The sequence below is a fragment of the Propithecus coquereli genome, unplaced genomic scaffold (genome assembly GCF_000956105.1).
Source record: "Propithecus coquereli isolate 6110/MARCELLA unplaced genomic scaffold, Pcoq_1.0 Scaffold218, whole genome shotgun sequence".
Lineage (NCBI taxonomy): Eukaryota > Metazoa > Chordata > Mammalia > Primates > Indriidae > Propithecus > Propithecus coquereli.
Genome location: NW_012146967.1, coordinates 177,524 through 192,472, shown reverse-complemented (window position 1 = coordinate 192,472; position 14,949 = coordinate 177,524). Strand labels below are relative to the sequence as shown.

The 14,949-nt window shown below is 39.3% G+C and overlaps 1 protein-coding gene across 1 annotated transcript in view; it reads left to right on the top strand.

Annotated features, from left to right (window-relative positions):
• The first annotated feature begins 3,098 nt into the window (after positions 1–3,098).
• Positions 3,099–14,949, top strand: part of SLC41A2 (solute carrier family 41 (magnesium transporter), member 2) — a 152,674-nt gene continuing 140,823 nt past the window's right edge. The window contains exons 1-2 of the mRNA XM_012644691.1: positions 3,099–3,196; positions 14,142–14,335. The gene's annotated coding sequence lies outside the window, so the exon portion shown is untranslated. The remainder of the gene's footprint in view (positions 3,197–14,141; positions 14,336–14,949) is intronic.

The following is a 14,949-nucleotide window of genomic DNA, read 5'->3' as shown; positions in this document are numbered from 1 at the left end:
TATATATATATATATATATATACACATATTTCAATTTGATTATTTATTGTCTTTCTCCACTTGAACATGAACTCTGTAAGGCAGGCATTCATTTTTGTTTACTACTGTATTCCCAGAGTATAGGACAGAGCATGGCATTTAGTTAAGTGCTCAACAAATATTTGTAAATAAATGAATGATGATTCATATTTAACACACAAGAGGCCCATAACAACTACTAAATGAATGAGCAAATTAATATTCTAGAGATTTCCAGGAAGGGCACTGATTATAGGGGTTGGGGGAAGAAACTAGGACATGTGTCTGGAACATTTGCCGCATGGGCTGCCTGTCCTCTCAATGACGGTTTTCTCTAAACTTTTTCTTTATGGTGATTTTATATGGCTCGTGGGCCTACTTTTAAGTAGTCCACATGGTGGTTCTTAAACCTCAGTGATCAGCAGAATTATCCACAGATTCTTACTTAACGGATCTGAGGTGGGGCTTGGGAATTTGAGTAACTTTGAGCAAGGATTTAGCCCTCAGTTTCCTCATGTGAAAAATGGGACTATAATACCATCTTCATAGGGTATAAGGATTAAAATAAATAATCTCTGTGAAGTGTTTCACACATAGCAAATACTAGGTTTCCTTTGCTTCTGCCTAGGTTTCCTCTACAGTTAAGAGGTTAAATTCTTACAAACAAGTCATATTACTTGCCCTCCTAAAATTTAATTTTGATTTCATTTCAGTACAGATCTCTATTTTGAGTTGCAGATTTATTTTTGAAATATATACTCAGCATCTTCACTTGGACATTTCATAGGGATATCAAACTCAACGTATCTAAATCCACTCAAAGTTGTCCCTTCCGACCTCTTCCTCCACATTCTCCAGGTCAGGGAATGGAATAAACTCAACCTAGAACTCAGGAGTCATTTTTTTGACACTCTTTTCTCCTTCACTTTCCATATGCAGTCGATCAAGTCCTTACAATTCTAACCCTGATCTTTTTCTTAGATCCACCATCTTCTAATCTTCACTTGCTGCAAACTGGTCTTCCCCCATCCTCTGCTGCTCCCTTCTTACCCATTCTCCACTCTGCAGCCAGAATAATCTTTCACAAATACAATTCTGATCCTGTCCAGATGGACCCTTTCCAACAATTCAGTGGCTTCCTTTTGTCTTTAGGATCAATTCCGGAGTCCTCAGCATGACCTTCAAGGGTCCGCCCACCTCTCCTTCAGAACTAGCCCTCTCAGTCTAACCACAGTGGCCTTTTCCCAATGCCTTAACAGGCTGAGCCCTTCCTAGCAAAGGGCCTTCAAACCTGCAGTTTCCCCAGCTACGTGCACTCCCCACCCCACCCCCTGCTCTTTGTTGCCTGCCTTCTCCTCCTTATTCTTCAATGTTCAGATTAAATGTCACTTCCTCAAGGAGATCTTTCTTACCCCCTAGAGCAGAAAGTTCCCTTTGTTATACACTCCCATAACTCCCAGGCCTTTTTTCTATCAATCATCAAAACAGTGACTACTACACAGTCTCATTCTAAGCCACTTGCGTCACATTTTAAGTTGCCAGCTGTCAGACAGAAGATGAAGTAGAAACATGATTGTTATTGCCTGCACACAGTAGAACCTAATTTTTCAGAAGGGGGTATGTCTTCACCTGGTTTCAACTTGAGTAACTTTTAGGGCTGAAATTTAAATTTGGATTGAACTTGAAGCTTAATGTATCTCAAAAATATACACCGCATTGTGGCATACGGAACAAAGAATGAAAGTAGAAGGTTGCCTGCCACATGCCAACTAATGAGACGAAGAGCAGTTGAAACCATCAGCTTTCTCAGAAAAAATGTGGTAGAATTTTCAAGTCTTCTATACATGCTCATGTAGAAATCGTGAAGGACTACATGACCTTGGGGAGGAACACCTATGCGCTGGAACTTCTGGCAAACTTACAAGGTAGCTCATTACTTTCTAGTGATATGTAACTCAAAAAAGAATAAGAACAAAAACCAGTCGGAAATGCAGTCAAAACACTGCTTTTCCATATTTCTTGCAATTATACTTTCATTGTAGGCAGTGAAAAACACCAGAATAAAAAGCATTACTGCAGGTGGCCAAGAGTGATACAGAAGGACCCTTCGCCCGGAAGGTGAAGGTTAAAGCTCAAAGTCTGATGGCAAAGCAGAAGGAATAAAACTGGATAAATGTATGCTGCTGTCCTTTAGTACCAGAAAAGCTGCTACTAAGTAAATCACTGGTGTGACTTGGAATCGGTGGAAGCTTTAATTGAGGTAAAGAGGCACTGGCTGTGTACTTTTTAAAATAACAGTCTTCCCCTCAGAATAAGTGCCTGAGGACCAACACTTTTGTTTTGTTCACTGGAGTATCCCTGGGGCATATCTCGTTACCTGAACCAAATACAACAGGCGCTCAATAAATAGTTGTCAAACAAAATAAATGAGCTTTTAGACTTCCACTTCAGACTTTGGCTCAGTTTTATCTAGGTTTAAAAGCAAGTGTGGGCGAACTTGAAAAGCCTGGCACCCCAGCCAACTCCTCGGAGCCCCATGGACTTTGCTCCTGCACCTCTTGGGCACCGGGAGGGGGCGACGGGGTGCTCTAAACCTACCCCTCAGTGGTCCACCCTCGGCTCTCTTGGACCTCGGCTCACGCACCGCCCACATTCTGCCGCTCGCCAAAAGGCATGTGCCTTGGTTTTGATCCCAGTCTGGAAGAAAGAAACAGGAACCCAGCCAAAAGGAGGCCCCTGGTCTGAGAACACAAATCATGAGTCATGGATTCGGGGGTTCGGACCTTGGAGCAGCGGGTGATGTGGCTGTGCGTGGGTTGGCTGCTGAAGAAGGCCACAGCCTTTCTCTCCTGGGCAGGCTCTCCTCAATTCTGCCCTCTCGCTGTCGTCCAGCCCGCTGCCGGCCGGCGTCCGTCAGAGCGCAGCCAAGGGTCCGGGAGGCGCGGCGCCCGCAGTCTGGGTCGCCGCCCCGCGGCCACATCACCAGGCCCGGGCTTCCCCTCGAGCGGCGGCGCGGCTGCGCCTGCGCGTGGCGGCCGCGCGGGGCGGGGCGGCGGGGAGCAAGCGGGCCGCGGGCGCCGGCTCCCGGGCTGTCAGCGCCGGGCTGCGACCGCGTGAGGAGGCGCGCTAGCAGGAAGGAGCCGCGGGCTGGCGGCCGCCGCCTGTGCCCGGGGACTAGGTGAATGCCCTTCCATCCCCCGCCCCAGGCGTCTCGGTCCCGGTCTGAGGAGATGGGGTCCCCTCTCCTCGCACCGGCCGCTGCCGCCGCCGCGCTCCGGGGCAGGTGATAATGGAGGGAAAGTCTCGGCTTTGGCCGCGGTGCCACGCTGGGGCGCATCCCAGGTACTGGAGGGAGGTGGGGCCGGAGCCGGGCTGGGACCGGCGGCGGGACTCGGGAGGGCGGGGGCGGTAGGGGCGGTGGGAGCGGCCCCGCCTGAGCCGCCGTGCCCACCGCCGTGCCCGCCCCGGGCCCCCTCTCGGGCCGGCGGGCAGCGCCCAAACCCGGCCCGCGCGCCCGCCTCAGCTCGGGCGGAGGGGAGGCAGCTCCGGCGCCGGGAGCAAAGCCGGCCACCTCGGGCGAATGGTCCCGGGCGGTGGCAGAGTGATGGGTGGAAGGTGAGCTCAGATGGGGATGCTGCGAGGCAGGCTCCGGCACACCCCAGATTCCTGCTTCGAGGCTCAGCAGTTGCCCTGATCCCCGTGTTCTTTCCTTCTCTTCTTTTTATATATATGGAATATACCTCAATTTTAAAAGCCCAAATGTGCATTTATAGAAAGAGATGACGTGTATTTATTACTTATATACGTTTATATGTATATTATGTATATATGTCATCTTTTTTTGTAAACGAGCAATTTTAAAAATTGAAATATATATCACATACCTTAAAACATCCTTCTAAAGTGTGGCTTTTAGTATATTCCCAAAGTTTTGCAACTATCACCACTATCCAGATCATCATCCCCCAGACACCCCGTTTCTTTTAGCAGTGACTCCTTATTTCCCTTTGACCCCTCCCCCTGGCAAACACTAATCTACTTCTTGTTTCTATGGGTTTGCCTGTTGTGGAAATTTCATATAAATGGAAGCATAGGCTATGTGGCTTTTTGTGTCTGGCACGTTACACACAGCATAATGTTTTCAAGGTTCATTCATGTTGTAGCATGTATCAGTACTTTTTTAAATAGCTGATTAGTATTCCGTTGTATTGGTGTATCACAATACCACATTTTGTTTATCCGTTCATTAGTGGATGGACATTTGGGTTGTTTCTACTTTTTGGCTATTGTGTATAATATTGCTGTGAACATTTGTGTACAAGTTTTTGTGTGGACATACGTTTTCGATGCTCGATACCTAGAAGTGGAATTACTGTATGTTTAATTTTTTGAGGAACTGCCAAGCTTTTGTAAGCAGCTACATCATTTGACATTCCCACCAAGTAGTGTATGTGATTTCTTCACATTCGCACTAACACTTGTTATTTTCTATTGGCTATTTTTTATTGTAGCCATCTAGTGGGTGTGAAGTGTTATGTATTTGTGGTTTTAGTTTGCATTTCCCTAATGACTAGGGATGTTGCATGTATCTTTTCAGGTGCTTATTGGCCATTTGTATATCTTTGAAGAAATGTCTATTGAAATCCTTTGCCCGTATTTTAATTGGGTTATTTGGCTTTTTATTGTTGAGTTTTAGTGTTCACTGATAGAAAAATATTCTAGATTGAGGTACTCACATTGACTAAAAAAACCCCAACCAACCTGATATCAAAAAATGTAATGCTTACACTTGGATAAATGTTGAATAAGTGCCATGTAAGTCTTTCAGAATACTCTGCCTTTTAATTCTTGGGCATCTTACTTCCCCTTTCCATTTTCTGGTATCTTGAGAAAAGCCACAGAAGGGCTTGGCTGTTCCTGACCAGAGTCAAGAGAGACTACCTATAGTTAGCATTTTCATATAGTCTATGCTCAGTTTGAAAAGTCCCAGCATCACTTTAATTACAAATAATTTATGTTGGTGGCTAACTAAACAAACTAATAATAAGTGGCAAGCACAAACTCCTCAAAATTTCATATACTTCTCAGCAAAGTGAGGGATCTTATTTTCATAAGTTTGTATAGTTTTATTACAATTATGTTCATAGGTGGGTGGGTAAATAAATATTTTTTATGACACTGAAGTTAAGAGCCACTTACAGCTGAATGAGCACTGCTATGATTATTTCATGGTTAGTTTCTGAGTACACAGACATTTAGCATCAGGTCTTTCATAGCAAAAACCACTTAAAAAGACATGACACTTCTCAGGAATTCAAGCTCATTTTTACGTTGAGCTAATATGACTGTTGTTAAAGAAAAAAATTATTCAATGATACTTGTTAAAGCACAGTAAGGAAGACTTTATTTAGGACCACCGCAGTAGGTGTAGGGACCACAGAATGGGATTTTGAGTGAGGGAGAGAGACTAGGCTCAACTCCGAGTATAGCATGGGCAAGTGGGAATTTATAGCCAAGAAGCAGGATGGGAGTCAGTGGACAGAAAACTACTAAGGAAAAACATCAGAACATCAGGGGTAATGGGTATTCGGACCAAACCAACCTAACAGGATTCTTGGAAGACAGGCCACAGTGATGAAACATCACCTGGGGGATAGTGGAAGATGTGAAACCTCAGCAGGTATCTGAGGATGATCAGATAGGGTGAGGGGTTCTTGCTAAAATGACTTAGCAGGGTTTTTTGCTAAAACTGGATTTTACAAGGAAGTGCACAAATGGGCCTCGGAGAAGGTTCAGGAGCCCTGACTTAAGTTTGGTCAAGCAAAGAATCTTAGTCACTGTTTAAAAGTATACTACCAAATTTGAGAAACTTTATAGAAAATAAAATTAAGGATTTCCAAATTGAAATAATGGATAAGCAGCTCATTAAAAGTGTGTGAAGTGCAGCCTAATCCTGCTCTGCAACCTATAAATTATAAAACAATGGAAACGTGATTTAATCCTTTTATACCTCACTGCCTTTATTAGAAGAATGAGGGTGATAATTTCAGCATATAACCTGAGTGTGTGTTTTTGCTTTGTTTTAGCTAATAAAATTATCATCAAACATATCGAAAATGTAAACTATCCAACCTAATACTGATTGTTACCAACTTACCTGTTGGATGTACAAATATCCTGTAACTACAGATGCTTTCCCAAGTTGTCCTTGTCTGCCCCTGGAGTTTTTAGTGCCATTTATTGAGAAAGACTGAAAGTGGGGAACGGTGAAAATTGGGAACAACCATGGGGATACGCTCCCTGGGAAATGATGATCAGAGCTGACCTGCCCCCTTTATGGTAGACTTACCGGGATCCCTCATCTTTTCTCTGAAATTACTGTAGATAGATTTATTTAGCTTAAAAATACATAGAAATAACAACTATGGAAACATATGTATGGAAATGGCTAGGACTGTCAGTTATTCTATTTTAATGTGAAGGGGTTTAGTCAGATTACTTTCTCCTTGATCAGCTACACTAAGGAAATGGGAGTTTTGACTTGAGGAGAGGTAGCAGAGGTAAGTATTATGGGATCATGGAACATTTTGGAAGTTTGGACAAAACTTGCCCTGTCTCTAAATGCATGGATATTGAAAGTGGAGAACTTAGATGGCATGACGGGTCTGGCAGATGAGAAAAGCAAAGCAAGAATGAAACAATTTGGAAGGAAAAGTTGTAAGATATAAAGACAGAATCAACTTATTTAGCCATTTTTGCCCCAGAAGAATGTCTAAATAGGAAAAGTGGAAGAAACCTCCTTCATTTGATTCCTCTTCCTTTTTGGCTCACCTTGCTCTTCCTCACTGACTGCTCTCGTAGGACCTAGAAATCAAACTGGGATTACTCTTGTTCATGGTGAAGCTTTTCAGGATGCTAATTATACCCCTTCTCTCTCCAGATTCTGTTCAAATTGAGATCAGATTCAAGAAGTCAAATGGGGATTAAAATACTATTAAAATAATAGTTTGATTTCCATTTCTGGAGAACTCAGCTTAGATCTGTGCTTACTCTGTTCCTTCTTAATTTAGAACTGTAGGACCTAAAACAAGGCAGGTCTCTCTTGCCCAAGGGAAAGTCCTGTCCTGAGGAGCTTACCTCATAAGAATTGAAATGGAAAGGAAAACTTTCTTTCCTTGAGGGCATGCAAGTCCAAGGGAGCCAGTGAATGCGCTGGGGTGGAGCCTATCTGCCATCTGGAACGTTGACCTTTACCCCTGTCTCAGAATTTGATAAGTCACTTTACTGTAGGAGGAACTAGGGATAGAAAAGTGTTCCTTTAATCCTGTTTTCTCCTACTTACAGAAGTGAGAGTTCCATCATCATTGGTCGTTGCAGAGAGTGAAATAAGCACGCATCCTCTCATTCTTAAGTGTGTTGCGGGTTACAGTGTTTTGTAGGCTAGCCTAGGAACTTAGTCACCATTTGTAAAAAACAGATTGATAATATATTTTCCTTGAAAATAACTATTTTAAAAGTGGTTGATCATTTTATTGTGTGGTTAAGTATATAGATTATTCAAGTCGATTTCCTTGTTTTACTCCTCAAATATTTATTGAGTGTCTCCTATGTCGAAGGCACTGGGCTAGGCCCTGGGGATTCAGTGGTGAACAAGAATGGGTACTTGATCTAGGAGTTCACAGTCTAGGAAAACAGTTAGTGCAAGTACAATTACAGTAAAGCCTAACTATTGTTTAAGAGTAATTTGGGAACACAGAAGAAGGGGGACTAATCTAAGAGGGCCAGTCAAGTGAGTTTGAGAGCTGAGATCATGAGTAGAATAGGACGTTGCCAGGTAAAAGGGAAGACTGAGGATCAGGCGAAAGAACATGTGGAAAGGCCAAGAAGAAAGAGTGAGACTGTAGTACGCTAAAGTATTTTTTAAACTGCGGGTACCTACTAGTAGATTGTGAAATCAAGTTAGAGGGTTGTGACCAGCGTGTCTTAAAAAAGACATCGAAAATAAGAGTGTGTCACACATAGATACTTACTAGATTATAGGGGTATGTGGGAGTGTTTATGCAGGAGTTAATTAACCTTATTAAAGAATTTGGATTTATCTGAGAGGAAATAGGAAGCCATTAAAAAGTTTTAATCAGGGCCTGATTAGATTCAGATTTTCTAAAGATCCCCTTGGGTACCGGGTCTTTCTTAACTCAAATGTAAACTTCCAAGTCCTTGGCCCAGTATTATAGGTATTCCAAAACTCAGTTCCAATCTATTTCTTTTAAAAAATCTTCCAGTGGGAGGAACCTCCCATTTTTTAAAGAGTCCTTGTTTGCCTAAGCATTAGTACCTTTGCACCAAGACCAAAAAGTCTGTGAGAACAGACCTTGATTCTGTCCTTTCACATTGAATCTTCAGCAACTAGCATAGTGCCTGGTTCACAGTAGAGACTAAGCAAATCTTTATTGATAGAGTCTAAATATCTTTAATATTGGAAGTGTTACATAGTAGTAGAAATAACTGCCATTTCTAGGAATATTCACTTTTGGACAAAGAAAAATTTTTTTTTTTTTTTTTAGAATTTTTTTGCACTTAAAATCATGTTAGCGATAGAACTATATTCACGTACTTTAAAAGGCAATTTAGCAAAAATGCTCATGTTATATGAAAAGAGTCGTAGGGATGGCAAAAAGAACAATGACGTTTCTGGTTTTGAAGTTTCTTCTCCCAAGCAGTCAGGGCAATGACACAGATTATTCCAGGAGTAGGCAATCCAGCAATCATTTATATTTTGTTTGAACATATAGGCATTCTCCGAGCACTCACCAAAAGGCAGTTTTAGAAAGATGACTGAGGACAAAGGGAATAAATTAGATTAAAATGTATCAATCACATGAGCTTAATGGAGAGTCAACAGAAAATAGATTTTACTCTTAGAAGAAGTAAAAATAGAACATCCGTATACCCTAAAGAACTTACAAATAAGTAATGATGTCAGTTTGTTGAAGGAGAATAATTCTATTGTCACAGTATTATGACTTCACAGAATTAAATTGTGAAACCCAACTGTGAAGGAAAAATGTTTTCAGTGTATGGTTCTGGTAAGTGGCAAGAGAAGTTATGAAAAATTCATGAAAGGTAGAGAGATTTCAGTTTTGATTCAAATTTATCTTAGTATATTTTTGAGATGTGGAAATTTTGCTAATTAGCTTTATTAGTTAGATTTTATATATCTTAAAGAATGCTAGAATCAAATTTTGCTAATACAGGATGGCTTTTAAATACTCATTGAATTTTATATTTTTATGTTCCACAGAGTCCTATTTTAAGCAGTGCATTGTAGAACTAAATTGAAACTATTAACTTGTATAAATGTATCATATGGAAATAATTCTAAATATGGGAAAGAATTATGCATAAAGATGTTCATTTTCATTGTAATTTAGTCAAGAAAATGTCCTGCTATAAGGAAATTATTTCTTAAAATATAGCAATCCAGTTGAAGTTTAACCACTAAAAATACTTTTTAGTGCAATAGTTTCCTTCTATTTGTTACTTCTTAAATTAAAAAACAAAAAGTGTTCAATGTAAACAAACGTTCAAATAATATAAAAAGGTGTGCAGGATTAAAAAAGGGAAAATGGTGTTTCACATCCTCCTTTACACGCCCTCCCAAATCTAGGCAAACCCAGTTCCCACAGGTAAATGCTTTGAGCAGATTTGGTATCTGTCCTTTGAGACCTTTTTCTAACCCAGTGGTTTTCAAACTGTGAGGAGGGGTTTTAGGGAGTTTTCAAGTTGGGTAAGCTGAGGGGAAACTGAGTGGTGGAAACCAGGTCTGTACTTGCTTCCACTGGTACTGCTTTGCTTTTACAAATCTGGTTTATATATTGAGGTTTTACATAGGGCTTAATTTAAACAAAGTTTTCCTCTGAATTAAAAATAAAGGTTCAAAAACAGCTGTCCTAACTTAGAAAACAAAGTCCTAAGCCCCCTAGTCAGGAATTCCAGGTCCCCAGTTTACCATTTCGCTGCTTGGTCATGTGAATCTTCTGCTCAGACCTATCCTTTTCACCATTAGTATTCTGCCTGGTTACCATTCACCTTGTTGGAATGCCCTCCTTCTCCTCCCTCCTCTCCTCCTTCCTCCTCCTTGCTCCTCCTCCTCCTCCTCCTTCTCCTTCTTTCCCTCCCCCTCCTCGCTCTTCTTTCTTCTTTCTTCCTCCCCCATTTCTCTAAATCTACCTGTTCTTTAAGTTTCAGCTCACTATCATTTCATTCATTTCTTTTTTCAACATGTATTTGGTGAACACTTACATTTTGTCCACTACTGAGTGGGGAATATGCAGAATTTTGTATCAAAAGCTCATAGACTAGTAAAAGTGACCTTCATGTAAATAAGTGCAATAATGTATTATACTAGTATGTATTATACTACTATACTAGTATTATAATGTAAGAGCATTCTGGGAGCAGGTACTAAAGTTATAAGTGATCTATACTATTTTTATGGCACTTATAAACAAGGTGATTTATGATATTATGTTTCTGGGTCTTCAGAAAATATTTGTTCATTTATTAATTGAGTAATAGAAGATAGTACAGAGAGTTCAACTGTGAATCCGAGGTGAGACCTGGGAAGAAGCTGTTTTCGTTCTTGAGCAATCAACTGTTAAAAAATAACTTGAATACAATTTACTGGGTTCCAGTGTTGGGCATGAAAGGAGCTGGGAGGGAACACTGGAGAGATCTTGGTTTTGTAGTCTTTGTGCCCGTGGCCACTTACACTGATGTAGAAAGATCACCTGCAGTGGCTTCCTTATCATTACCTGGTTAGTTAGAAAGTCGTGAAGACAAGTCTTGTGTCTTTATCTTACTAACTTTATGACTCTGGGCATATTACTTAACCTCCTTGAGACTCAGTTTCCTACACTGCAAAGTATGAACATGCGCATCTCCTAGGTTTTTTTAAAAAAAAATTAAATGTGATAAGTACACTTAAGGTTATTTTGTTGTAAGTGGTATTGATGTTATGTAGAAAGGGTGATCTATTTTCCTTTAGGTTTAAGGTTTTTAATATTTTGGATAACTTATTGATTAGACTCCAGTTCTTTGGAGCTGTGTGTTTTTATTCTTAAAGTGGCTTTTTGATAAGCTGTTCATATTCCTGACCGGGTAACTACAAACAATGCAGGAAACTAATAGGGCCAAAGGAATGTTCAGTGGAAAAATAAATCTTTTTCATCATTATGCGGTGTATTCCATTAGGACTAAATGAAAGCAGACTGTTACATCTATGCAAAGAAAGCAAGTTAATAGGAAGCCCTAGAGTCCAAAGCCCGGCTGATATTTTCTTCATTATATTTGCCACTTTCCTCCATCTTTTAGTAAGATACAATAAATAATTTTTATAGTGATAATTTTAATTCTTTCCCCAAAAAGTCAGAAAACTCTGGACTGTAGCATTTCTAGATTAACTGGATTTTAAAATGACCCCAGGCAAACTCATGGTGGATTCCATCTTTCTGACGCTTCATGAGTTCTGGTTGAGTAGACTTAGTTCTCCAGTCTAGAATAACCCTTATAGCATGGTTTAAGATAGTTTGTTTTATTTGTAAATTGTAAAAATATTATTTAGATGTCTTTTTTAAATTAAAAATATGTGAGCTATGATATTTAAATTTAAAAACACTGTTAGTATTACTTCCAATTCCAGCTTTCATTGTCTATTTCCTTTTAAAGCATTGTGATTTCCTGGAGACTCATACTGTTTAGTATATATAAGTACTGTTTAGTTTGTATTTATACTGGTAAGTGGATATATATACAAGCAATATCTTATAATATGCTGGCAATTTAATGAAAAATAGGATAGGTAAGTTATGTAAAGTGTTAAGTATTAAACTCCAGTTGATTTTTTACAGAAAATCGGCATAAAACAGTTTATCTGAAAATTATAAGTCAATACGATATACCTTTTTGTGATTGTATGAGAGTATATTCATTGGTAAGAGGAGAAAGAGGTGGGAAGTTAGGTTTTGAGCCTTTTATAAAAATGTATACTGGCTGGGCGCGGTGGCTCACGCCTGTAATCCTAGCACTCTGGGAGGCCGAGGCGGGCGGATTGTTTGAGCTCAGGAGTTCAAGACCAGCCTGAGCAAGAGCAAGACCCCGTCTCCACTAAAAAGAGAAAGAAATTAATCGGACAACTAAAAATATATATAGAAAAAATTAGCCGGGCATGGTGGCGCATGCCTGTAGTCCCAGCTACTCGGGAGGCTGAGGCAGTAGGATCGCTTGAGCCCAGGAGTGTGAGGTTGCTGTGAGCTAGGATGACGCCACGGCACTCACTCTAGCCCGGGCAACAGAGTGAGACTCTGTCTCAAAAAAGAAAAAATGTATACTATTTAAGTGATGAATAATGATAATATAAGGTAACATTTACTGAAGGTTAAATACATTATTCAAAGCACTTTCTATGTATTAAGTCATATAATCGTCACGATAACTCAGTGAAGAAGGTATGTTTTTCATGAGGAAACTGAGTTATAGAGGCATAGATCCCACAGCTAGTGAAAGTCAGGATGTAAGCCAGTTTGACTCTGGAGCCCAAGTTCTTAACTACTATCATTATCATCAATGTGTTGATACTTCTCGACATTCAATTTTTGGGAAGCAAATTGTCTCTCTTAATAAAGTGTGAAGATTTGACAAATAAGTCACTTGAAATTCCTCCATAAAATCACTTAATGTTACTGATATCATTGACTTATTCACCCAATGAAAGCATGTCAAATATCTCAGTAAACTTTGTATGATTTCAAACATAGCATAAAGCATTTGCTACAAAAATTCCACGTAAATAATACAACTTTGAAAAGGTAGTTAATATTCTTCTTTTTAAAATGTGCCTGACTAAAGTCTGTAAACTTAGGTATGGGATTTTGATTGTGTACAGATTTTAGAACCTGCATTCAATCTCCTATTGCTTCTTAGAACAAAAGCCTTTTCCTTTCTCAATCCCTGGGAATAGTGCTTAATAGGCAGTCTAAGCATTTGTTTGAGCATTAGCAAGGGACACCAACAAAAAGAAAAAATTTAAACAATTTAGAGTTTTATAATTTTAAAAAACAAATAATATTCATAGGGAAAAAAGTCATACCTTTTTGTGACTCTTATCCTTATTTCATTTGGTGTTATTTTCATTTTGAATTACATGTGATGGATTGTGGAGGAGACACACCATAGACTTGGCAGCTTGATGGGCCAGGTGTAGTTATTTTTTCATAATCATCTAACAAATACAAGATATAAATGAAATCATGGCTATGAAAAATGGAAGACAGCACAATTGTGAGTTCTCTGAAAGTGTTTAGGATGTATTAATTGAATGAAGGCTGTTGCCTTTTAGTTGTGCTGTTCTTATTGGAGAATGTGTGGAGAGGGAGAAGGAGGAAAGAAAACAGAAGAAATTTTAGAGCTCCTAAGAATTTTAGAAGTAGAGGACACTGTAAATAGCCCAAAAGAACTGTAGAATAAAATTTATTAGGAAAATTTTACTGACATTTTATGAAATACAAAAAGCAGGATTCAAAACAGTATGGACGATATCAGCCTATTTTTGTTTAAAATATATATTTGGAAAAATATAATAAAGTTATCATATGTACCAATATATCGTCAGTGATTATTTCTGCATGGTAGATTTCCAGAATAAATAATTTTTGTTTATCCTTGACTTTTTTCTTTTTTTATATTGAATACATATTATGTGAAAAAAAAAGAATGAAAGAGAACTCTGTGCCAGTAGATATTAAAAATACACTTTGAAATAATCTGGGAAAGAAAGGTAATCAGGACATTTTTATGAGCAAAGACCACTATATGGCAGCTATGTTGGTCTTTGGGCTTGAATTTTGGGTTGGGTAGAGCCCTCCTGAAAAGGATTCCTTAAAAACAACAACAACAGCAAAACCTGGTATTTGAATAAAAAAGGGCTCAACCCTGACCATAGGGTTGAAGAGAGACTTGATTGCAGGGGGTAAAGATACTGAACTTAGGTCATTGTTTGAATTTGATGCCAAGATAATTGAGTAATATGACACTGTGTACCTGTAACTTACCTAATCTGCATCTAGTCTCTTCTAGTGAGTTGGTGCACTTGAACTGACTTAGGGAAAGTGCAGTTTGGGGAAGGTAGAAGATCTGGCTTCATCCCCCTGGGTGGTGCCATTGTGAAGGTATCCCAGCCAGGGAAGGTGATGTTAGGCCACCGCCTGAGGAAGACCTTGATGTGGGAGCTGTCCTGTGCTGCCTATTTCATCATCTAATGGTAGGTAATGTGCAGCCAGTTCATGAGGGTGTAGGGTGTTGCTTCACCCTGGGGATGGGGGAAAGAGAAGAGCCTGTGGGTGAATAGAAGTGCCCTGAGTAAGTATTTGAAATGTGATAGCCATGGAAATTATGGGACATTCTTGGTCTAAAAATGTAGAATAAAAATGATAACCTTAAAGGTAGCAATTTTTTCCTTTTACTTTTCTTAAAAAGGAAGTTTTGTTCTTTTGTTTTTCTTTTAAACATGACATATTGGCTTCCTTTCTTCTTTTCTCTTAAAAAGAAGATTTTTATTTGTTTTTTTTTTTCTTTTAAACTTTGACCTGTTGGCATCTTTTCTGTACCTTAAAATTCTGGAAGCTTTCAATTTTTAGTTTAATTATACAGAGTCAAATGTACGTTCTAATTTGATCCCAAAAGTGGGTTTGCATTTTAAGAATTAAACTCTTAAGAGTATAAGAATGTGTTAAGGGTAAAGTATTAAAGTGTACTTATGTATGACTTCTGAAGAACAATTTCTACTTGTTTGAAATGCTGGTGAATTGTAGTCATTTAGTTTCTAAATTTAGCTATTTCAGATTTATAAGTGTCAAACAGGTCAGGAAATGTTTT